Below are 25,513 nucleotides of genomic sequence, written 5' to 3'. Positions count from 1 at the left end.
TAAAATTCAAATTAATTTTATTGAATGGATAGATTGGGATAGAATGCAGGACTTACCTACTGTAGGCTATATAGTCTAGACTTCTAGATGACTGGACCAGGTACAGAGGTCCGACTGGCAGGTACGGACTGAAATCGGTGTACCTGGCTTAAATTGCAGGGGTACTCTGTGTTTGCCTCTAAATCTTGTGTCCCAAACCCATCCCTCTCTGTACCCACCGTACCCAGTTGTACCCAGCTGCTCCTGGACTCTGTGTCCTTTCCTCCTGACAAGGTGGAAAAGTTTCTGTCAACCCTCGACTCTGATTCTGCAACTGGACCTGACGGCATCAGCCCATGGGTCCTAAAATCCTGTTCTTCCGCTCTTTCACTCCCTCTCTCTGTTCTCTTCAACCTCTCTTTTGCTCAAGGTCATCTTCCATCTGCTTGGAAATCTGCCAATATCACCGCTTTGCACAAAAAAGGTGCAAAAACAAATCCCAGCAACTACAGACCAATCAGCCTTCTCCCAATTATCAGCAAAGTCATGGATTTCCATCATTGCTTCAGATATGAAATCTTTCCTCTTCTCCAATGGCTTGATCTCTGATCATCAATTTGGTTTCAGACCTGGTCACTCTCCTCTGGACATGCTGCTTCTGCTTTCTCAACAATGGATGGAGGTCCTCAATGCCAAACAGGAAATTAGAGCAGTCTCCCTCGACATATCACGTGCCTTCGATACGGTCTGGCACCCCGCTCTGCTCACCAAACTCTTCTCTTTTGGTGTCCATGGAAATCTCCACGCATGGCTGGCGGACTTCCTCTCTAGTCGTAGTCAACGTGTGGCCCTGAATGGGTTTCTCTCATCTCCTCTTCCTCTTCATGCTGGAGTTCCCCAAGGCAGTGTTCTGGGCCCTGTGCTTTTTCTGGTCTTCATCAATGATCTCTCTGACTCTCTTGAAAATCCTCTCTATCTCTTTGCTGATGACTCTACTCTCTGTCCCTCCATTCTTCATCCCTCAGATCGGCAGTCTGCAGCCTCCTCACTCTCTGCAGACCTGGACAAAATCACAGACTGGGCAAACAAGTGGAACATGTCTTTCAATCCTGACAAATCTCACACTCTTACGATGTCTCTCCGAAAAGACTGACTGGACAACCCTCCCATCCACTTTCTGAATAATCCTCTCCAAGAAGTTCTGTCACTCAAGCTTTTGGGTCTCACTATCTGCCATGATCTTTCCTGGGAAAACCACATTTCAAATCTGGCCTCCAAAGCCAGTCGCCGACTGGGCATCCTCCGTCGTGCAAAGTCCTTCCTTGGCACACCTGAGTTCCTCACCACATACAAGGCTTTCATCCGCAGCTCAATGGAATACTGCTCTCCCCTCTGGGCTGGTGCTCCTGCCTCACACCTAGCTCGTCTTCACGCTGTTGAAACCAAAGCATTCAGAATCATTGGAATCTCCCGCGATGAAGCTAACTCCAAGGGCCTCTCACTCACTCACTGCAGGCAGGTTGGTAGTCTTTCCGTCTTCTACCGACTCCTCTCTGGCCTTGCCCCCCCAGCTCTCTCTGGGCTCTGTCCCGCAAATATTCCTACAGGTCGCACAAGATCTGCCTGCAACCCTCTTATGGTTAAACTGCCAAAATCAAGACTCTCTGCTCACATTCACTCCTTCATTCCTCTTTTCGCCCGCCTCTGGAACAAACTCCCTCACTCTCTTCAATCCCACTCCACCCTCCAGGTCTTTAAAACAGCTGTTCCCCACCATCTCTTATCTTCCCCCATCCAAAACCTTGATCTTTTCTACCCCCGCTAATTTCACCCCAATTCCACTTTTTTGAAATACCAACTTCAGTCCTGGAAGTCCTTGGTGTCCTTGTGTTTTATACTTCTCCCACCCCCCCCCCCCCCTCCCTTCCCACGCCTCCTCCCCCCCAAGCTCACTCCCTCCCACACATTTCCCTGCTCTCAAATGTTGTGTTTGTGTGCTTCCCCTTCTCTCCCCACCTTGTCTTCCACTCCCTCTTTTTATAAATTTTGTTTGTCTGGTTGATTTGTTTGTGAAGTAAATGTTAGCTCTTTCACGAGCCTCGATTCAGTGTACCAAAAAAAAAAAAAAAAAAAATGAAGTCGGTGTAGCTGGCGGAAAACTGAAACCGGTGTAGCTGGTGGAAAAAAGAAGTCGGTGTAGCTGGCATAAATGATGAGCGGTTTTGAATTCTAAATCCGTTCTGTACAGTACTGTATTGTAATTTATTGATTTTAATCACCAGGTGAAAATAATTTTAATCAACAGGTGAAAATAATTTATCGGTCGCGCCAGCCCAAAGCAAGATCACGTGAGCAAGATGCTTTTATGAAAAAGCGAACAATGAACAATAAATGAATAAATGAATTCATATATATATATATATATATATATATATATATATATATATATATATATATATATATGTGGCGGACACGATGGGTCGCTGGCGCAGAGACACAATCCGCGCACCAGCGGGTGGCGGCCACGCCCCAGTTAGGGCGTGGCCTGGAGATATATACGCGGGCTCGCTGCCGCCCGCACGTTAGTGCGGCTGAGTGAGCAAGTAATAAAGAGCTCGTTCCGCGCACCAGCAGGTGGCGGCCACGCCCCACGTAGGGCGTGGCCTGGAGATATATACGCAGGCTCGCTGCCGCGCGCACGTTAGTGCGGATGAGTGAGCAAGTAATAAAGAGCTCGATAATAACCAAAGCGTTGTGGCCTACCTTTGTTCAATGTGTGTGCTCCCGCACCACATATATATATATATATATATATATATATATATATATATATATATATATATATATATATATATATGGGTCAGAATTTTGAACGAGGTACATTTGGGCCTCCCAGGGGTCAAAAAATTTTTTTGGGAATAGCTAAAAATCACCTTGATATCCTTAAAGCCCTTAACCTGGCCTATCAAACGCAGCCAAACTGACACCGATCGGCCCAGGGGTTCCGTTTTTATTCATGGTCAAAGTTTCCCTTCCTTGTTAGCATAACGTAAGAGACCAAAATAAGATATATGAATTCCTTCCTCTTCTTCCCGAAGATGCTGTTTCGGCTAGTTTTGCGTACTTAACGCACCAGGAGCGTCCCGATCTTTTGAAATGGCATAGAATTCAAGCTAATGTGATGGTCTGATGGTATATTTCACTTCGATATGCACTTACCTGGCTTACAGGGAGCATGACGTGCGTAACGTAAGAGACCGTTATGGTTTCTAAATTCACACTCAAGCTTATTGTGTCTCAGAGAAACAAAGGAGGTCAATGATTTTTACAGAGTTAATACATACGTATAAGTGCTGTTTGTTGCGCCCTAAAGAAGAACTATGGAACACCCTGATATGTGTAAAACAGGGCTTATATAAATATCTCTTACGTTACGGTTCATCTGCTTCATCCTATATGAGGAGCTGTGACTCAGGAACTGACATGAGTAACACAAAAACACATTCAGTAGAGTAGTTATATAGATCTACTTTTATTCCAGCTGTGAAAAGTATCTGAAAAAGGCTTTTATAATGAATGCATGGCTTTGAAGGGTAACGAAATACTAAAAAAATGCCCTTTTTCACCATTTTTTGAGGTTCAGAGGCTTATAACATGTAGATAATTGATAAAAAGTATATAAAACTATACATTTTCTGAAAGCCGTGATTGTGTTCTACAAGATGACACCTAAATGTACTAATTCAGAACATTTGGGACAAAGTTATATAGGTTTAAAGCAATCAATGTGTGTTTTTTGGGATTTGTACCTCGTTCAAAATTCTGACACACACACACACACATATATATATATATATATATATATATATATATATATATAATCAGGAGATTAAATCAGACGCGGACGTAGCTTCAGGACTTCTGTGACGGGCACAAGGGACAATAATTCCGCGCACCAGTGGGTGGCGCGAGCGTCCAGGCGGGGAACAAAAATGCATGCCCTGCCTTTCGACCGATCGGCCACGCCCGGGGGCAAGTCGTGGCCTCGGGACATATATGCGGGCTCTAAGATCGAGCCCGCCCAGTGCTGAAGTGCGAGCTCTTAATAAAGACTCTTTGTTTGTCCCAACGCGTTGTGGCCTACCTCTCTGGCAATCGAGTCGTGTGTGCACAGCACCACACTGGTGACCCCGATTGGTTCAGCCGTTGCTGACCCCCGAACGCGCCATGGCTACCAACGCCATCGCAATCAAACTCCCAGAGTTTTGGGAAGCGCAAGCCGACGTTTGGTTTGTGCAGGCCGAAGCTCAATTTCAGCTCCGGGGCATCATGGCGGACGAGACCCGGTACTACCACGTGGTCACCGCCCTCGGGCCCGGCACTGCCGCCCGAGTCGTGTCCATCCTTTGGCGCCCGCCGGGCGACCACAAGTATGAGGCGCTCAAACGTCTCCTCCTCGCCACGTTCGGGCTCACGGAGATCGAACGGGCCGACCGCCTCCTGGACCTTCCCGCCCCGGCGGTGCCCCGGATCGTATCTCCGTGGACCGCCTCAAGCCGGCCCACCTCGATCTGGACCACCCCCCGCAACCAGCTCTGCCTCCGCGTCGAGGCCGCCCCCCGGCGGTCAGACCCCCGGCACCCCCCAGCCCCGCCGTCCCGCTACCCCCCAGCCCTGCATGCATCGCCAGGGGGCGTTTCGGCTGGGTCATCCGGCTTCCCCGCAAACTCACCCCCTCAGGTGCGCGGGAATTCTGGGGGGCGCATGTGGCGTGCACAAGGGACAATAATTCCGCGCACCAGTGGGTGGCGCGAGCGTACAGGCGGGGAACGAAAATGCATGCCCCGCCTTTCGACCGATCGGCCACGCCCGGGGGCAAGGCGTGGCCTCGGGACATATATGCGGGCTCTAAGCTCGAGCCCGCCCAGTGCTGAAGTGCGAGCTCTTAATAAAGACTCTTTGTTTGTACCAACGCGTTGTGGCCTACCTCTCTGGCAATCGAGTCGTGTGTGCACAGCACCACACTTCGATCTTTAATTTGACAAGCTTTCGACCAACAAAGGTCTTCTTCTGAGTCTGCCCCAAGTTCAACGGAAGCTACAAACTTGGGGCCGACTCAGAAGAAGACCTTTGTTGGTCGAAAGCTTGTCAAATTAAAGATCGAAGTCCTCAAGCTACGTCCGCGTCTGATTTAATCTCCCGATTATTTTTTCAATGCAAATGAGACGCCCGCCCTGCTCGTACTGTGGAGTTTCTACTATTTCTCGCAGTTATATATATATATATATATATATATATATATATATATATATATATATATATATATATATATATAAACCGGTATATATATATATATATATATATATATATATATATATATATATATATATATACATACATATATATTTTTATATATATAGATATAGATATATATATATATATATATATATATATATATATATATATATATGTATATATATATATATATTGATTTTAATCACCAGGTGAAAATAATTTATCGGTCGTGCCAGACCAAAGCAAGATCACGTGAGCAAGATGGCGGATCATGGAAGGTACGAGATGGCGGATCATGGAAGGGACATTTCAAATGACAACATGAAATTTTGTTCCCAAGGGAATGGGGAAAAATTTGAATTTTTTTTTTGTGAAATTTGAAATGAAAGTGAACTTTTGAATGGATTTACAAAAATTTTGAATGGATTTACATATACATGCAATTGCCATAGACTTTCGCTTACGAAGCTCTCCATAAATGCTTGTTCAAATAATTTGGCCAAAAATGGCAATTTGGTGGCCATTTGTTTGTGCTAATTAGGAGGTCAAAATCTCAAAATTCGGCTTGGGAACCGGGTTAGTCGAATTCAGCATACCCTAATTATGTTTAAAAAGTGAGGTTCCCAACCTTTACCCAAAAATGCACCTAACATTCACATTTCTCAGAAATCTGTCTAGTCGAAGTCAACAATGGAGGAAAAACATGACTGCAAGGGAATTGACGACAGATAAATATGTAAACTTCAAATACACAAAAGACTACTTAAGAGTTTGGTTCATTGTGCTTTGCTTTTAGGCCATAAATCTAATATGGAAGACTGCAGTCGGATCAGTGACTTAAATTTGGGAATGATAGAGCAAACTCTCAGGACTTCATTCCTGGCGAAGGGATGCATGTTTTGTAATTCAGAGCATATATCTATTTATGGAGCTGCAGCTGTATTTCATTTCAACAGTTTTATATTGTTTAAAAGTTAAAAGATAATCGATTTTTTAATGCATTAAAGTTGCGACAAGGAACGAGCATTCCAGACCATTATTAACGAGCTGTGTCCTCGACGCAAGTTCATTCATCCTCGACTCGTGTGGCTATTATTACATTCACGTGTGGATCTTTGATTTGATCTTTTATTCGGATGGTGTCAAGTAATATGGGTTAAAAGATCTATATTTAATTATAGAAGGTATCAGGGTCACAGTAAATATTGTTATGTTTGTGGGGTAGTGATATGTAGAGTCAGGTAGTTTTGTATAGGTAGGTGATCTGATGATCGTGGCAAGAACCATCACCATGTAATAAGTTTTGTTTAGCCGAATGTCTTTGTGGTCATACGAGGATGGCCCTTGTGTTAACTAGTTGTAGGGATTATGTTAATTCCCCTGTTCATCAAACCTCAGTGATTTATTTCCTATCTCCCTTATGGCACCGCAATAGACACTAGTGAGAATGGCCATTAAACCACACTAAATAATAAAACCAACCGGAAGCCAGTTCTGAGCACTGCCGATGGGACGGCAACCACCTACATCACCACGAAAGCCAAAGACACGCACCAAGGAGCCGTGATTGGCCAGGGCAGAGCAAGAAGGCACTCACTGATTGGTGAAAGAAGGGTGAGCAAGAAGCGGCGTGCTGATTGATGGAGAGCTGGACAATGTAGTGGTGGCCTGCGGAGATTGGTGGAGAGGCACAGATGATGTCACGAGATGGTCAATAAAACAACTGTCTGACCGGCATGTTCTGGGGCTTGCTCCATGGCCGTTCTTGTGCTCTGGTCGTCTTCTGCCTTGTTCTGATCCTCGTGGCCTGCGTGCATTCTGGGTGACGGTGAACAGCTGTGCGCTGATGATTCTCCTCGTTCCCCTGTTTGTCTGACGTGAGGAGGAAGAGCCGCGGACGGAGAGCTGCAGTTTTGCCAGGCAGAAACGACACATGGACGAACGCTCAGGCCTGTGCGCTTGAGGCCTGGTTCCACGCACAGACTTCCGCGCCAAGGCGTGTTCGCGCTCACGGACCTCCAGGACTGTTCGCAGACTGATGAAGCCCCATGATCTGATCAGAGCTAAGTGCACAATCTATATAATAATAGCGTAAGGACTCGACTTTGTTATCCCTTTTACGCCGCACCCAGTGAACCGATGCCCACAGCACTAATGGATTTACGATCTACGAACCGCACTCTTTGTTTATCACGTACAGCCATACTCGAAAAATCTGAATTAGCCGACGTTGGGGCCCAAAAGCATCCGATTAACTGCCGATACGATGCCATCTTACGACGCCATCGTATTGGCGTCTGCTGGGCGAAGGCGAAGCAAGCCGTCCGCTGATTGGACAGGCGAAGGCGAAAGCAAGCCATCCACTGAGTGGACAATCCAGAGCATGCATTTGTGCCAGTGTCAGCGATCGTTGTTCATATACGCACTCTTCATTCTCATCTTTCTTCCTAACTCTTACTCGGACAAACAAATCCCCTATGCCATCCATAATGGTACACTCTATCCATACACCACATCCTCCCTTCCGTGGATGTTCCACGGGTTTCGGCTAGTAAATAAATAATTCTCGTATCTGGATCCGTATTCAGATTTTCACCAAAATGGAATCGATTTGGCCTTGTCACATACCCAACCTGTCCACCAAGTTTCGTCCGAATCCGTCCACAGCTTTTTGAGATATCGTGCTATTTATCGGTTTATCCCCATATCTCTCAATGGTGAAAAATCACTTTTAAAATTCTCATCCGGATCCGTACTCGAATCTACAAAAAAATTTAATCAATTCTTCCTTGTCACACAATCAATCTCTCCACCAAATTTCGTCCGAAACATCAACACCAAATCACAACTTTTGGAGATACCTTGTTCACAGACAGACAGACACATGTAAAACAGACAGGGGTGAAAACATAACATCCAGTACCTTCAGTGGCGGAGGTAACTAGAAAGCATCTGAGAATACAAAGCAAGTCCGATTTGTACTCGAACTAAGGTTGACGAAAACAACAGCTAAAAAAAAATGCAAAATTTATTAATAGGTGTTCTCCACGTTTTTATATTAAAGGTTTGTTCAAAATTCAATGGCAAAAGCTCATATGGTAAAAACAAGTTATGGCCTGGACGGACACACGAAGGCTCAAGTAGTAAACTATGAAGCATCTGAAAATGCAAAGCCTGTCCATGCATCCGCTTTGTATTTAGACGTCTTCCTCTTCTTCAGTTAGCTAAACATGCCGAAAACAGCTTTTAAAATACTAAATGAAAATTGACGATTTCATACAATCTTGACCTTTGACCTTTGATCTAAAAAAAATTGGCTTCTAGCTTTTGATTGGTCAAGTCTGCTAGCCCGACTGAAAAATACACCGAGTAGACAAAGTGGCCATTTTTGGACAAAGTGGCTATCATTTACATACAGTGACCCAATATGTACATTCTTTAAATTTCAGGATTGGATGAAAATTGACAATTTTATGCGACGTGACCTTTGGCCTTTTGACAAAATGATTGATTTGTCTTCTTTGAGGTTTGATTGCAAAAGCTCAAATGGTAAAACAGTTACGGCACAAACAGACAGGCAGACAGAAGACCGTTGCGTGGAGGGCGGGCTGGTACATGAAGAAACAATGAAGCGATTAGAAACGAGACCGATAGTATAACAAGCCGGGCTTGGATCTGCTGAGTGGAGGATCTGCTGTGCCGCTGTCATGTGACTAGATCCTCAGCTCTGATTGGTGGACGTTTGTGTGGGACATACATACATATATATATACTGGACGGACAAACGCTGTTCCAGATGGAATGCCCGACAGGTTACACTGCAAAAATATGGCTGCCGAACCACGTGACCGATGACGTCATCAGTTTTTTTTTCTTGACCAATTTATCCCAAGATCAAGCTCAATAAATTTCATACTGATCGGATCAAGCATTCTACTTGTCGATATATGATGTCATAATGAAGGCACCTATGACATCACCATAAAGATATGTTATTCCCTCATGGGGAATACTTTACAATTAGCCCCTTTTCAATTTTTTCCATGGAGTGGTTTCGGAGATATAAAAGTGAAAAGTTTTTCGTTTTTTCCAAGATGGCGGCCGTACCACGTGACCGATGACGTCATACTTATGAATAAAAAATGATACAGGAGGAGGCAGTTCTATGGTAATTTTTTTGTGTCAATCAGACCCACCGTTGCAGAGAAAAGGAATTTTAAAGGGAATAAATCCCCACAATCGCACAAAGGTCAGCCGCATAAGCAATGACCTTAACATGATTTGCTATTGGAAGGGAAGAGAAATTGTGAAGTTGTGCACGCAACAAAGTACTGGTAGAGGTTCAATGGAGGGGGAGTACAAAGGACCAGATAAATGACACTTGGTGGATGTCTCGGCTAACTACAAATGCCTAGCAGAATATGTTGTTAACTTTGAGCAAACTGCCCAAACCCAAAACCTCTATTAAATAAAACAGCATTTATTCGTTTAATAACACAACTGCTGATCTCATATCACAAAGAATAAAAATGGTGTCATATATTATATTATTCTGGGGATGCAATAGGATTGATTCAGGTGAACAATATCCCCAATAACAGGCTTAAGGCTATTTGCAATATCCTGAGAAAACTGCACAGAGTCTGCACAGAGCGAAGAGATTGGGCACCCGCTTTACACTCACCTACAGTATGTCTTCTTTCTTAGGTGTAGGAGCAAGTACTGCTCTAGCGACAGCTGAGTGGCATATTAAGCCTGACTACAGGCCATCGGTCAAAACCTCAAGCAACTCTGGTTTTGAGTGAACAACTCAGACTCCACTCTCTGCCGCTCCATACCTCATCCCTCAGATCGGCAATCTGCAGCCTTCTCACTCTCTGCAGACCTGGACAAAATCACAGACTGGTCAAACAAGTGGAACATGTCTTTCAATCCTGACAAATCCCACACTCTTACGATGTCTCTCCGAAAAGACCGACTGGGCAACCCTCCCATCTACTTTCTGAACAATCCTCTCCAAGAAGTTCTGTCACTCAAGCTCTTGGGTCTCACGATCTGCCATGATCTTTCCTGGGAAAACCACATTTCCAAGCTGGCCTCCAAAGCCCGGCGCCGTCTGGGCATCCTCCGTCGTGCGAAGTCCTTCCTTGGCACACCTGAGCTCCTCACCACATACAAGGCTTTCATCCGCAGTTTAATGGAATACTGCTCTCCACTCTGGGCCGGTGCACCTGCCTCACACCCAGCTAGGCTTCACGCTGTTGAAACCAAAGCTTTCAGGATCATTGGAATCTCCCGCGATGAAGCTAACTCCGAGGGCCTTTCACTCACTCACCGCAGGCAGGTTGGTGGTCTTTCTGTCTTCTACCGACTCCTCTCCGGCCTTGCTCCCCAGCTCTCTCTGTGCTCTGTCCCCCAAATATTCCTCCAGGTCGCACAAGATCTGCCAGAAACCCTCTTATGGTTGAACTGCCAAAATCAAGACTCTCTGCTCACCTTCACTCTTTCATTTCTCTTTTCTCCCGCCTCTGGAACAAACTCCCTCACTATTCAATATTACTCCTCCCTCCAGGTCTTTAAAACAGCTGTTCACCACCATCTCTTGTCTTCCCCCATACAAAACCTTGATCTTTTCTACCTGTTAATTCATCCCAGATCCACTTTTTTGAAATACCGACTTCTTTCCTGGAAGTTCGAGCAGTGTCCATGTGTTTTATACCTCTCCCACCCCTACCCCTCTTCCCGTGCCTCCTCTCCCCAAGCCCTCTCCCTCCCACAGATCTCCCGATGTCCCTGCTCTCAAATGTTGTACTTGTGTGCTTCCCTCTCTCTCCCCATCTTGTCTTCCGCTCCCTTTATCTTATGTTTTATGTGTCAGTTTGTCTTTTTGTGATTAATGTTAGCTCTTACACAAGCCTCAATCTTGAATACAAAAAAAACAAAAACCTGATCCTATGAGGTCCCAAAAACCATTGCAAAACTGCACAGGCAAAGGAGTATCTACAGTCACGTGAAAAAGTAAGTACACCCCATGTAAAGTTTTGACTTTTTCAACATATTTCAACATACAGCTATTTGATCTTCATTTCAACAATATTGATAGATAAAGGTTATATAATATAACAAATATCATGAAACATTTACATTTTGTAGTCCATTGTATAATTTAAATAAACATAAATGCAAATTTTGCATGTGGAAAAAGTAAGTACACCCTTGGCTCTAATAGGTGGTATTGCCCCCTTTGGCAGAAACAACCTCAAGTAGGCGTTTCTAATAACTGTCTACCAGTCTCTGACATCGACTGGGAGAAATTTTTTCCCACTCCTACATGCAGAATTCTTTCAGCTGTGCGATGTTTGAGGGGTTTCTTGCATGCACAGCTCGTTTCAATTCCCCCCACAACATCTCGATGGGATTTCGATCTGGGCTTTGACTTGGCCATTCCAGAACCCTCCATTTCTTTCTTTTCAGCCATTCCTTGGTGGATTTACTGGTATGTTTAGGGTCATTGTCATGTTGCAAGGTCGACCTTCGGTTGAGCTTCTACTTTCCAACAGATGGCCTGACATTATCCTCAAGCACCCTCTGGTACAATGAAGAATTCATAGTGGATTCTCTGATGGTGAGCTGCCCAGGCCCTGATGCAGCAAAGCTGCCCCAAACCATAATATTTCCACCACCATGCTTTACAGTTGGTATCAGGTTCTTGTGGTCAAATGCTGTCTTTGGTTTTTGCCAAACATGTCTTCTGGTACTGTGGCCAAATAGCTCTACCTTTGACTCATCTGTCCAGAGCACATTGTTCCAGAAGTGCTGGTCTTTGCCTAGGTGTTCATTGGCAAACTTTAGTCTTGCCCTGATGTTCTTTCTGGACAGCAAAGGTTTCCTCCTGGCACACCTCCCATGTAGATCAAATTTGTGCAGCCTCTTTCTAATGGTAGACTCGTGCACTTTGACATCAACAGTGGCAAGAGCTACCTGTAGGTCCCGTGATGACAGTCTGGGGTTCTTAGAGACTCTTTCAGCATCTTGAGGTCTGCTCTCGGGCTGAACTTGCTGGGGCGGCCTGGCCTGAACAAGTTGGCAGTTGTTTGGAATCTTCTCCACTTGTAGATGATCTTCCGGACAGTCGAGCGATTGATTTCAAATTGTTTGGAGATCTTTTTAAATCCCTCCCCAGACTCGTAGGCATCAATAACCTTCTTTCTGAAGGCCTCAGAGAGCTCTTTTGATCTAGGCATGGTGACGCCGCACACTTCAACAACAAAGAGCAAACCAAACTAAATGTCTGAGGTTTAAATAAGACAGGTTCCTCCAAGATCCTCTTTAATGATGTTCTAATCATTTGCACTTGACTGGTGCACCTGATTATAATTTTAGGTATTTGAAGTGGTGATAAATGTAGGGGTGTACTTACTTTTTCCACATGCGAAATTTGCATTTATGTTTATTTAAATTATACAATAGACTACAAAATGTAAATGTTTCATGATATTTGTTATATTATATCACCTTTATCTATCAATATTGTTGAAATGAAGATCAAATAGCTGTATGTTGAAATATGTTGAAAAAGTCAAAACTTTACATGGGGTGTACTTACTTTTTCACGTGACTGTATATCCAGAAGTACAGAAGTATATCTAAGCCAGAGGCCTTGCCAGTAGGTAAGGTTTGCAGTGCAGCAAAGAGTTCTTCTACTGTCACTTCATTGTCTAACTGTGGATGCACAGACTCGGGCAACGTGGGCAAGGGTGCAGATTTATGATCTTTTAGAAATTTATGATCAACATCCTTCATATGTCTAAGATCTGAAAAAGAATGCTTCTTGAAAGTCCTAATATCCCTCTGATCATGTATTACTCCTCGTGCTGTTCACAACTTAAGTTCATTGCTGAGCAGTCTTAACTCGATTCTCCAACCCAAAAGCTTAGAAGGGGTAACCAGACGACATAAGTTCTACATGCGGAGACGAAGCAAGCCGCACACAGTCTGCCCAGGAGGGCTTTCTTCTTGGCAAACAAAAATGAGTCCTCACAATGTGAGAGGCTGAAAGGCTGGTTTATAAGGCTAAAATCTCTTTGGGAATGAGCTTTTGAAGCCAATTTATATTCAGCACAGAAAGACCTATATTGTTGACAGAAAGTCATAATCTGTGCTTTGTCATTGTCCCACCATTGTCAAAGGCGAGAGAAAGCACGATTTTATAAGAGCAAATTACCCCAGAACACGCGAAAAGCTTGACGGAACATGTTGCCCTTCAAAAGTCCTCCATTAACGATCCAGTGAGCAGCACCATGATCTGAAACATGGAGGGGAGTGGGGGGCGCGGGGGGGGGGGGTGTACGCGATGAACACGAATCCTGATGCTATGGTGATATGGAAATGAGATACCAATGGAGCCAAGACCAAACCCTATCATATAGTTGAATAATAATTTCTGAAACATCTCACGTGTTTGAACATCAAGTCAGATCAATTATTGGGACCGGGAGCAATACTGTTTGACTTTTGAATAAGATACTCAAGTTCATAAAGCAAGAAGTCCAGGTCAAGCGATTAATTAGCAGGAAAAGAGTCATGGATGATGTCTTTGTACTCGCTCACAACTTGAACGTGTTGTCACTGTTACCATCACCAGTAGCATTAGAAAAGTGTTCACCCAGCACTGCAGCCTTATCCTTCGTCAGACAAAAGGTTTCATGATGGCTAACCAGCGCAGGAATGAACCTTCTCCCATCTTTAATTCCATTCATATATTCCACTCTTCTCCAAACGATTTTAAGGGGAGCATCAGATTTAATAGACGAACAATAAGAGCGTGAAGAAGCAGCATTTGCTGCTTTAATTGCTCCTTGTGCACACACTCTGCTCCTTTTTATAGTCTGGTGTTTTTAATTAAAAGGGTTCTCCTTTACCTTTTTTAAGAGCAACCTTAACCAAGTCCCATCTCCTTAATTGCCAATTTTGCATTCATCGTTCCATCCGGGGTATTTTTTATTTTCCAGTTGAATGAACATCTCCACGTAGGAATTATATCATGAACAATTGTATATATGGTTTTAACTGTGTTGCTATTGAAATTGTCAATATTATCCTCGGAGAGCTCTTTTCTCACTATTTCAGAAAAATAAGAAAAATGGCTCCAGTCATGAAAAATTGAAGAGGGTAATCTATCTGGATTGTCAGAGTTCCTTTCAAATTGAAGCTTTGCGATTATTGGGAAATGGTAACTGCTAAGATTGTCGTTATGAACCATCCAATCATGCCATTCGCAGCTATAATTGAGGAAACAAATGTTAGGTCGAGGGGGAACACTATAGTCAGGTTCACTATGTCAATAAATTATATTTCGTTCAAAATCATGGTAGATTAGCAAACCTATACATTTTTGGAAAGGTTATAGCATAAGGAAACTAAAAATCAATGTTTACATTTGGAGAGATACCTGTATGGCGGCCATTTTGGATTTTCAAAATGGCCACTGTAAAATACATATTTTGTTCTATTTCTGCCTCTAATTACCCTAAAAACTTTTTAAAATATACTAAACCTATATTTTCAGGGACAAGGAATCCAATGAAAGTATCAAATTAGTGCTATGGGGAATGGTAAGACACGAATCAAAGGTTTTGAATTGCAAAATACTGTCTTTATATTCGCGATAAGTTGCATAATCAAATACATGTTATCATTTTGTACAGGCAGTTAATAACATCAAAATGTGTCACAATAATTCATATCACCAACAATACACAGGCAGTCAGCAAAATCATATATACACATGCAGTCAGTATAACTTCACATCTACACAGGCAGATAATGACAAAATATACACAGGCAGTCAATGGCATCAAACATACACGATTACAGAATATGCCATTTAGAGTTCGTCATCACTGTCTTGTGTGTCGTATCCGACAATATAGTCCGCATCGTTTTCACAGTCCGTTCCACACAAGCAAAGGTCGGTCAAAATGATTGGCAAATCGAATTGGTCGAATGGTCGATCGAATCGAATTCGATGAATCGAATCGAATCAAATCGATCGAATTGGTCGAATGGTCGAATGGTCGATCGAAGCGATTGGTCGAATTGGTCGAATGGAATTGGTCGATTGGTCGAATTGGTCGAATTGGTCGAATCGAATTGGTCGGAATTGGCAAATGTAAACATTGATTTTCTGATTTTCCATGTAATAACGTTTCCAAAAATGTATAGGTTTGCTAATCTACCATGATTTTGAACGAAAAAACATAGTGAACCTGACTACTAGTCCTGTGGATGGATTAATACAAGTCTTATTCCCATCGTTTAACAAAATCATATTGAATGAATCAATCATATATTTGATGCACTCTCCATTCTTATCTGTACATTTACAGCCCCGATGGACATTACGCAGTTACAAGCAGCACACCAAAAGATTACCCCAGAGCAATTATTTAAGATTACCGCATAGCAATTATTTAAGATTACCACATAGCAATTATTTAAGATTACCACATAGCAATTATTTAAGATTACCGCATAGCAATTATTTAAGATTACCACATAGCAATTATTTAAGATTACCCCAGAGCAATTATTTAAGATTACCGCATAGCAATTATTTAAGATTACCACATAGCAATTATTTAAGATTACCACATAGCAATTATTTAAGATTACCACATAGCAATTATTTAAGATTACCCCATCGCAATTATTGTCCCTCGTCACTCAGCGGAGTGAAAGGGGGACTATGGCTTTCCCCTCCATCCGTGTGTCCGTCCGTCCGTCCGTCCGTGCGTGCGTGCGTGCGGGCGTGCGGCGTGCGTGCATGCGTGCGGGCATGCGTGCGTGCGTAAGCGAAGGACCGCATTCAAATTTAGTGTGTGGGTGCAACCCACGTCAAAATCCAAGATGGCCGCCGCCATGTATGTCTGATGCCATGTATGTCTGAACCTTGTAACCTGCATATCTTGAAAAATAAGCGAAGTACCAACTTCTAATCTGGTGTTTGGGTGTATCTAGGAATAAGGAAGAACGCTGTTGAAAATTGGGTCGCCACGTCAAAATCCAAGATGGCCGCCGCCATGTATGTCTGAACCTTGTGAGATGAATATCTTGAAAAATAAGCGAAGTACCAACTTCTAATTTGGCGTGTGGGTGTATCTCGGCATAAGGACGAACGCTATTGAAAATTGGGTCGTCACGTCAAAATCCAAGATGGCCGCCACCATATATATGTCTGAAACTTGTGAGCGAAATATCTCGAAAAATAAGCGAAGTACCAACTGCTAATCTGGTGTGTGGGTGTATCTAGGCACAAGGAAGAACGCTGTTTAAAATCGGGTCGCCACGTCAAAAGCCAAGATGGCCGCCGCCATGTATGTCTGAAACTTGTGAGATGAATATCTTGAAAAATAAGGAAAGTACCAACTTCTAATTTGGTGTGTGGGTGTATCTCGGCATAAGGAAGAACCCTATTGAAAATTGGGTCGCCACGTCAAAATCCAAGATGGCCGCCACCATATATATGTCTGAACGTTGTGAGCGAAATATCTTGAAAAATAAGCGAAGTACCAACTTCTAATCTGGTGTGTGGGTGTATCTAGGCACAAGGAAGAACGCTGTTTAAAATTGGGTCGCCACGTCAAAATCCAAGATGGCCGCCGCCATGTATATGTCTGATGCCATGTATGTCTGAACCTTGTAACCTACATATCTTGAAAAATAAGCGAAGTACCAACTTCTAATCTGGTGTGTGGGTGTATCTAGGAATAAGGAAGAACGCTGTTGAAAATTGGGTCGCCATGTCAAAATCCAAGTTGGCCGCCGCCATGTATGTCCGAACCTTGTGAGATGAATATCTTGATAAATAAGCGAAGTACCAACTTTTAATTTGGTGTGTGGGTGTATCTCGCCATAAGGAAGAAAGCTTTTGAAAATTGGGTCGCCATGTCAAAATCCAAGATGGCCGCCACCATATATATGTCTGAACATTGTGAGCAAAATATCTCGAAAAATAAGTGAAGTACCAACTTCTAATTTGGTGTGTGGGTGTATCTCGGCATAAGGAAGACCGCTATTGTAAATTGGGTCGCCACGTCAAAATCCAAGATGGCCGCCACCATATATATGTCTGAACCTTGTGAGCAAAATATCTTGAAAAATAAGCGAAGTACCTTCTGGTGTGTGGGTGTATTTAGGCATAAGGAAGAACGCTATTGAAAATTGGGTCGCCACGTCAAAACCCAAGATGGCTGCCTCCATGTATGTCTGAACATTGTGAGCGAAATATCATATCATAGCATGTTTTCTCCGTGTTCCACTTTGTCAACTCACATCACTTCCCCGACGGGGGACCTAGGCGTAACGCTTGTTTAATATTGTTACAGATCGCGGTTAGATGTTATAGACCGAGCGGTGGTGTAAGACCGCGACCTAACAAAACTCACCCGATTCACCCAGACTTTGGCCGTATCGCACCCCAGCTGCTCAATGAGGGAAAAGACGAAAACGACGCAATGCAAAGAGGAAAACGAAGGCAAAGAAAGGTTTGGAAATACGACTGAATTTATTTACTATTTACACACAAGCAAAAAGAAAGCAGTCACGTTTATTTACAAGCACATAAGACGCAGGTGACACAGGGAAAATACTAGCTTATACAGACTTAATTAACCCAGGACAGAACAAACAGAACTCTGACTCACGCGGGGAATGCCAGGAATGGCAGAAGGTGGATGGCTGGAGGTGAACGCTTGGTGGAGCCAACACGGAGCTTGGTGGAGCCAACACGGAGCTTGGTGGAGCCAACACGGAGCTTGGTGGAGGGGAATGCTCGGTGGAGCCAACACGGAGCTTGGTGGAGGGGAACGCTCGGTGGAGCCAACACGGAGCTTGGTGGAGCCTTGGTGTGACGGGTTCTCTCTTCTCTGTAAAAGCTCAACCGTCTTGTCTCTGGTAAAAGCTCAACTCTTCCAGTCTCTTGTAAAAGCGAATCTCTCTGACTCCTCTCCACGGCTTGGGCTCCCTTGTGTCTGCCGGTAAAAACTCATCTCCTTGGCCACACCCCTGCCTTGGGTTATATAGGCCCCCGCCCCTCAACCTTTGCGAACCTCCCCGACCGCTCTTCCTCCGCCCTCTGTAGCCAAACCCCTGGCTCATGGTTGGTCGAGCGGGGCTGGTTCACTCCTCCCCCTCTATGACGAGGTGGAGACACGCCTTTCTTCCCCAACCCTGCCTCGTGGCCAATGGCGGCAATTGGATCGGAGGTAATTGGTGATGGGAATGGTAGGGAATCTATCTCTTTCACTGGTGCAATGGAGTACTTCAATTAATGGGAGACACAGCCTTACCCTAAAACACAGAATAAGAGATAACTATCAACAGGTATATTCTATTACTTGGCTGACGTGTATGCTTGTGGACTATGGGACGCCCTTTTGGTCTTTACACAGCTCCGGAGGCAGGAGGCACAGAATAAACAATAATCACAATAGTACAGCACACAATCAAAAAATATACAGTCCTCATATCCACAACACTGCACCCTCCTCCTCTTAGGCACGTCCCGGGCCTACAACTTTTATTTAGTGTGACACGTAGGTGTAGTTCCCTCTACTTTTAACCTGACCCTGAGTGCGACAGTTTTAAAACATAAATAAATGTGTCCCGCTGCTCCATTGCACCCTGCCTAACAGACTTACGCCCACAGTTAACCGAATTGCGGAATGGTCTTCAAACTAAACACTGACGGTGGGGAGCATTATTTACACTGACGCTATTTTTATTTACAAAACTAACCCAGGACCTGTAATTGTTCTTTCTGGGGGGGAGACAGTCTGTTCTGCATCAATGCACCATTAAAGCACCCAAAAATGCACCAAAGCACCCTCAAGCACCAATCGGTGCACAGTCATCACTGTTCATGAATAAAAATAACCAAACAACCCCTAACCCTGCAGGTGTCTCTTGCTCTTCGGCTCCCTCTGCTGGTGATTATTATTTGTTCTTCCAGATGTTGTCATTCTTTTGCTTTGCTTACTGGCGGCCTATTTTCAATAAAGTGTGCCCAATGTGTCCTTATTATTTGCTTTATTTATGGCCCACAGGGCCGACTACGTGTGGTTCACCTGTGGGGCATCGGTGCCCTGTGGCCAAGGTCCGCCAGCAAGATTTCGGGCCCTCATGGCCGGTTCCAGCAGAGGGGCCATGCCCCAACCCATGGGGTCCATAGGTGGTGCTCGGCCACAGACATGTGGTCCATAATGTGGTGCATCGATGCAGACAGCTGGTTCTGGGAATTTCGGGCGCACAATGGCCGACCCACGCACGCTCCCCTCGGCGCCCAACGGCGCACAGGTCATGTGGGAGACAAAAGGGGAAAGACAATTGAGCGAGGGGTAAGGTCACAAGGGTACACATCAATAAGGCAATGCAAGGCGAAATGCGTACGGAGGGCGAAGTGAGAAAGCTCGTCCCTACCGTACGTCACCCCCCTGTCACCTACACTACCCTTGCCCTTACCCCATATGTACAAAAATCTACACATTTACAAATTCGTCACTACTGTCACGTCTTCCCCATATTTCCCCTATACCAAATTCGTCTCCACAATCCCTCTACTTCAAAATTTGCCATCACCAATTCATCATCAATCCTCATAAGGAGGGAGAGATGGAATTACGCACAATGTCACACCCACGTCATGATGCGTCTCACAATCCAAACATTTGCATCATAAAAAATAATCAAAACATGGCATGGTGCGGAGTACCTGTCACCTCAGGTGAGTGGATGCAGATGGTGCGAGGAGATCCTTCATCCTAACTATTTTCGAAATGACTTTAACACACTTTACACTACCCGGGGTCTTTCCCTGCCAATCCATTGGCCAACTTACACTATGGGTTCTAATAACCAATTCCCATTGGCCAAACTGTGGTGCTTTTCAATTTGGGGTCTCACTCCCCCGATTCATCTCCCGGTGCCCTCGCACAATTTCCGGGCTGTGGCGTGTACCTCTCCCAGCGGGGCTACCCACCTGCACACCTCCACCACTGCAGTTGCCTCCGAGCTTACCTGCTCCTTACCCTAACCTAACTACCTGGGGAAGGCCCTCTGGCGCTCTCCCCACTCGGTGCCCTCTCTGGCACTGGGCTACCCGATCCATACCCGGGATCCTCAGGCACCCACTGACACTAACGGCTCCCAGAGCCCACCTGCGGCCTCACCTGGCCGACATCCTCACAGTGGTGGAGTGCCCAAACCAACTACACACACTAACAGGCTACACGCCCAGCCATTTCCACAACACTAATGCACCCATCCACATACCATTCTGCCACCCGCACCACAGATGCCAATATCCAACCACAATTTACCTGTACCCTCTACCTAACACTTACACTACCCGCCCCGGGTATCCGTGATGGGGGTCCACTCTTCCCCCATTCACACCTTCGCACCATCCACTCCACTCCACAATTTCCACCATTCTCACTCCACGACCATCCATTCCAATACTCCAGATATTCCACACTACCATTTATTCCACATAGCCACATACACCTGTTGTTGCACACCTGTGCCCTCACACCTGGTGCCACCTGCACCCTCCTTTCTTCCTGGACCATTTGGTCAACACAACACGCAATCACCACTACTCCCTCATACACTGCTCCACACACCTGTTCAGTTGCACACCTGTGCAATCACACCTGTTCCATTCTCACCTGTTCAATCCTCACACACACGGCATCATCTCAGCTAACTACTCCCCTCTGAAACTTGCGCTTCCCAGTCGTCCCTTTAAACTATTGCGCTCCCACGTCATTATAATCCACACTAATCTACCTGCGTCCCCACTACAGGTATCAGTCACTATCTAACCTTACCGTCACCTAATGTCATCTTCGCTAGATCCCTATCATTATCCAAGCCCTCCCTGGCTCGGTTGTCATAGCCACCCCATAAACTATTGCGCATTTGCCCCCACCTGTGAGGGATGGTGGATTTGCCATCCCACCACATCGGGGGTCTCTCTATCAATTTTGCTCGTCCAAATTCCAACCAATTCAAAAATTTTCCATTTACTGCCAATTCTACCCACTATTATAAATTTCGTATCAAATCACTACCATCATCATCCGTCTACTTATTACATCCTCTCGGTGCGCCATGACATCATTAAACTCGGCTTCGCAAAGCCGAGCAATGAATTCGGGTGGTTTGGTCGCCTGCAGGTTGAATCCGTCCGGCTTTCGGTTCAAGGGAGGTGGTTTGGTTGGACCGAGATTCCACGCACCATCTCGGCGCGGCACCTTGCGGTCCCGGGCCCGATGGCTCAATCTCCCCCGGTCGGAGCCCCGTCCCCACGAGGGGGCACCGTTCCGCTTCCTCCCACTCGCCCTTGAACCGGACCGGTCGCCTCGCCCGACAAAGCCCGGACTCGACCGTGCGGGGCGGGGCCAAGCCCGAATCGGCAACGACGCTTCGAAGAGAAGCGACGCAGCATCGACCCGCGCCGGGCCTCGCACCCAACAAAGCACCCCTCGCACCGAGCGCTCGCATCGGCTATCCGTCGCCCTAACCGCTAACCTGGTTACCCTCGATGCTTCACTTGCATGCTTACAAGCATACGCTACCCCTTTCACGCTCACAAAAACACACCCATTCGCCGACGCACACTTTTTCCTCCCACGCGTGCCATTTCCACTCACACGGGATCCTTCACCAACGCCCGGATGCCATATCGATCCCAAGCGCGCGAAAATTCTTTTGTCGCTAAACATCCTCTTACAAAATCTCCCCGCACAATACACAACAGCACGTCTCACCTTCGGGGTTCTTCTTCCTCCCTGCACCAAAACCTGCAAACTTCCATTTGGATTAGCGAGTACAGCATCAGGATGTGCATTTAGACTTTGAGCAATTTCCATTCCTTCCTCCGATTGTTGCTCTTTTAACTTTAAGTCCCCGGTCTCTCCAATTTCAACTATACCCATAATTTCTTTGTTCACCTCGACGACCGTTGGCTTTAATAAAATTCCCTCTACCTCATCGGTCGCCGGCTTTTCCAAACCCCGTGTCGCGATTTCTACCCCCGTCATTGTACCCGTGCTTTCCTCCGCTTCGCTCAACCAGCGCTTTTCGACTCGCGTTACCTCCTCGTGCACCCCTGGGACCCTTTCGCCCAACTTGCGGTCTCTGTCCCTCTGCTCCCTTGCCTCTCTATCGGCCCTCATTCCGTTTATCATTTCTTCACCCGACTTAACCATAAGGGCCTTCATTTGTTTGAAAAAAAGGTCCCAATCTACCAGCGGCGCTACTACGGTCGCGGGCGTGGACGCCGTGGCCATGTGCGAGGCGCCATTTTGTGCGTCTGATACCCCCTCAACCGCCTCCTCATTGCTCTCCTCCTCCCTTTCTTTCCCTAAGTCCTGGGTTACTTCTAACCCCTCTATCTCTCCCACCGGCATCCCGTCGCCTTGAACAGCCATGGCGCGATTTCAAAATTCGGGTTTTACTAAACAAAACAAATTTCGGCCGCTCCAAATTTTGACCAAATTTTTTTTTTTTTCCTCTATTCGTTTTTTAAAAAAAATTTGGTCGGGCCTCGAATCCCACTCCCAGACACCAATTGTTACCGATCGCGGATTAAGATGTTATAGACCGAGCGGTGGTGTAAGACCGCGACCTAACAAAACTCACCCGATTCACCCAGACTTTGGCCGTATCGCACCCCAGCTGCTCAATGAGGGAAAAGACGAAAACGACGCAATGCAAAGAGGAAAACGAAGGCAAAGAAAGGTTTGGAAATACGACTGAATTTATTTACTATTTACACACAAGCAAAAAGAAAGCAGTCACGTTTATTTACAAGCACATAAGACGCAGGTGACACAGGGAAAATACTAGCTTATACAGACTTAATTAACCCAGGACAGAACAAACAGAACTCTGACTCACGCGGGGAATGCCAGGAATGGCAGAAGGTGGATGGCTGGAGGTGAACGCTTGGTGGAGCCAACACGGAGCTTGGTGGAGCCAACACGGAGCTTGGTGGAGGGGAACGCTCGGTGGAGCCAACACGGAGCTTGGTGGAGGGGAACGCTCGGTGGAGCCAACACGGAGCTTGGTGGAGCCTTGGTGTGACGGGTTCTCTCTTCTCTGTAAAAGCTCAACCGTCTTGTCTCTGGTAAAAGCTCAACTCTTCCAGTCTCTTGTAAAAGCGAATCTCTCTGACTCCTCTCCACGGCTTGGGCTCCCTTGTGTCTGCCGGTAAAAACTCATCTCCTTGGCCACACCCCTGCCTTGGGTTATATAGGCCCCCGCCCCTCAACCTTTGCGAACCTCCCCGACCGCTCTTCCTCCGCCCTCTGTAGCCAAACCCCTGGCTCATGGTTGGTCGAGCGGGGCTGGTTCACTCCTCCCCCTCTATGACGAGGTGGAGACACGCCTTTCTTCCCCAACCCTGCCTCGTGGCCAATGGCGGCAATTGGATCGGAGGTAATTGGTGATGGGAATGGTAGGGAATCTATCTCTTTCACTGGTGCAATGGAGTACTTCAATTAATGGGAGACACAGCCTTACCCTAAAACACAGAATAAGAGATAACTATCAACAGGTATATTCTATTACTTGGCTGACGTGTATGCTTGTGGACTATGGGACGCCCTTTTGGTCTTTACACAGCTCCGGAGGCAGGAGGCACAGAATAAACAATAATCACAATAGTACAGCACACAATCAAAAAATATACAGTCCTCATATCCACAACAATATATTTTCATCGCAATTATTTAAAATACCCCATCGCAATTATTTAAGATTACAACATAGAAATTATTTAAGATTACCCCATCGCAATTATTTAAGATTACCACATAGCAATTATTTAAGATTACCCCATCGCAATTATTTAAGATTACCCCATAGCAATTATTTAAGATTATCCCGTAGCAATTATTTAAGATTACCCCACAGCAATTATTTAAGATTACCCCATATAAATTATTTAAGATTACCCCATAGCAATTATTTAAGATTACCCCATAGCAATTATTTAAGATTACCCCATAGCAATTATTTAAGATTACCCCATCGCAATTATTTAAGATTACCCCGTAGCAATTATTTAAGATTACACCATAGCAATTATTTAAGATTACCCCACAGCAATTATTTAAGATTACCACATAGCAATTATTTAAGATTACCCCATAGCAATTATTTAAGATTACCGCATAGCAATTATTTAAGATTACCCCATAGAAATTATTTAAGATATTTTCATAGCAATTATTTTATAATACCCCATCGCAATTATTTAAGATTACCCCATAGCAATTATTTAAGATATTTTCATAGCAATTATTTTATAATACCCCATCGCAATTATTTAAGATTACCCCATAGCAATTATTTAAGATACCCCATAGCAATTATTTAAGATTACCCCGTAGCAATTATTTAAGATTACTACATAGCAATTATTTAAGATTACCCCATCGCAATTATTTAAGATTACCGCATAGCAATTATTTAAGATTACCGCATAGCAATTATTTAAGATTACCCCATCGCAATTATTTAAGATTACCACATAGCAATTATTTAAGATATTTTCATAGCAATTATTTAAGATTACCCCATAGCAATTATTTAAGATTACCCCATATTAATTATTTCACATTACCCCATAGCAATTATTTAAGATTACCCCATAGCAATTATTTAAGATTACCGCATAGCAATTATTTAAGATTACCGCATAGCAATTATTTAAGATTACCCCATCGCAATTATTTAAGATTACCCCATCGCAATTATTTAAGATATTTTCATAGCAATTATTTAAGATTACCCCATAGCAATTATTTAAGATTACCCCATATTAATTATTTCACATTACCCCATAGCAATTATTTAAGATATTTTCATAGCAATTATTTGAAATACCCCATCGCAAATACTTGAGATTACCACATTGCAATTATTTAAGATTACCCCATCGCAATTATTTAAGATTACCCCATAGCAATTATTTCACATTACCCCATAGCAATTATTTCACATTACCCCATAGCAATTATTTAAGATTACCCCATAGCAATTATTTAAGATTACCCCATAGCAATTATTTAAGATTACCGCATAGCAATTATTTAAGATTACTCCATCGCAATTATTTAAGATTACCCCATATAAATTATTTAAGATTACCCCATAGCAATTATTTAAG

General features: G+C 44.5%; 1 long non-coding RNA gene across 2 annotated transcripts in view; it reads left to right on the top strand.

Annotated features, from left to right (window-relative positions):
- Positions 1-25,513, top strand: part of LOC144891663 (uncharacterized) — a 166,383-nt gene that overhangs the window by 123,623 nt on the left and 17,247 nt on the right. The gene's annotated exons all lie outside the window — the stretch shown is intronic.

Source organism: Myxine glutinosa, chromosome 1 (assembly GCF_964187855.1).
Source record: "Myxine glutinosa chromosome 1, kmMyxGlut1.1, whole genome shotgun sequence".
In the NCBI taxonomy this organism is placed as follows: Eukaryota; Metazoa; Chordata; class Myxini; order Myxiniformes; family Myxinidae; genus Myxine; species Myxine glutinosa.
This window is presented reverse-complemented; position numbering and strand designations above follow the sequence as displayed.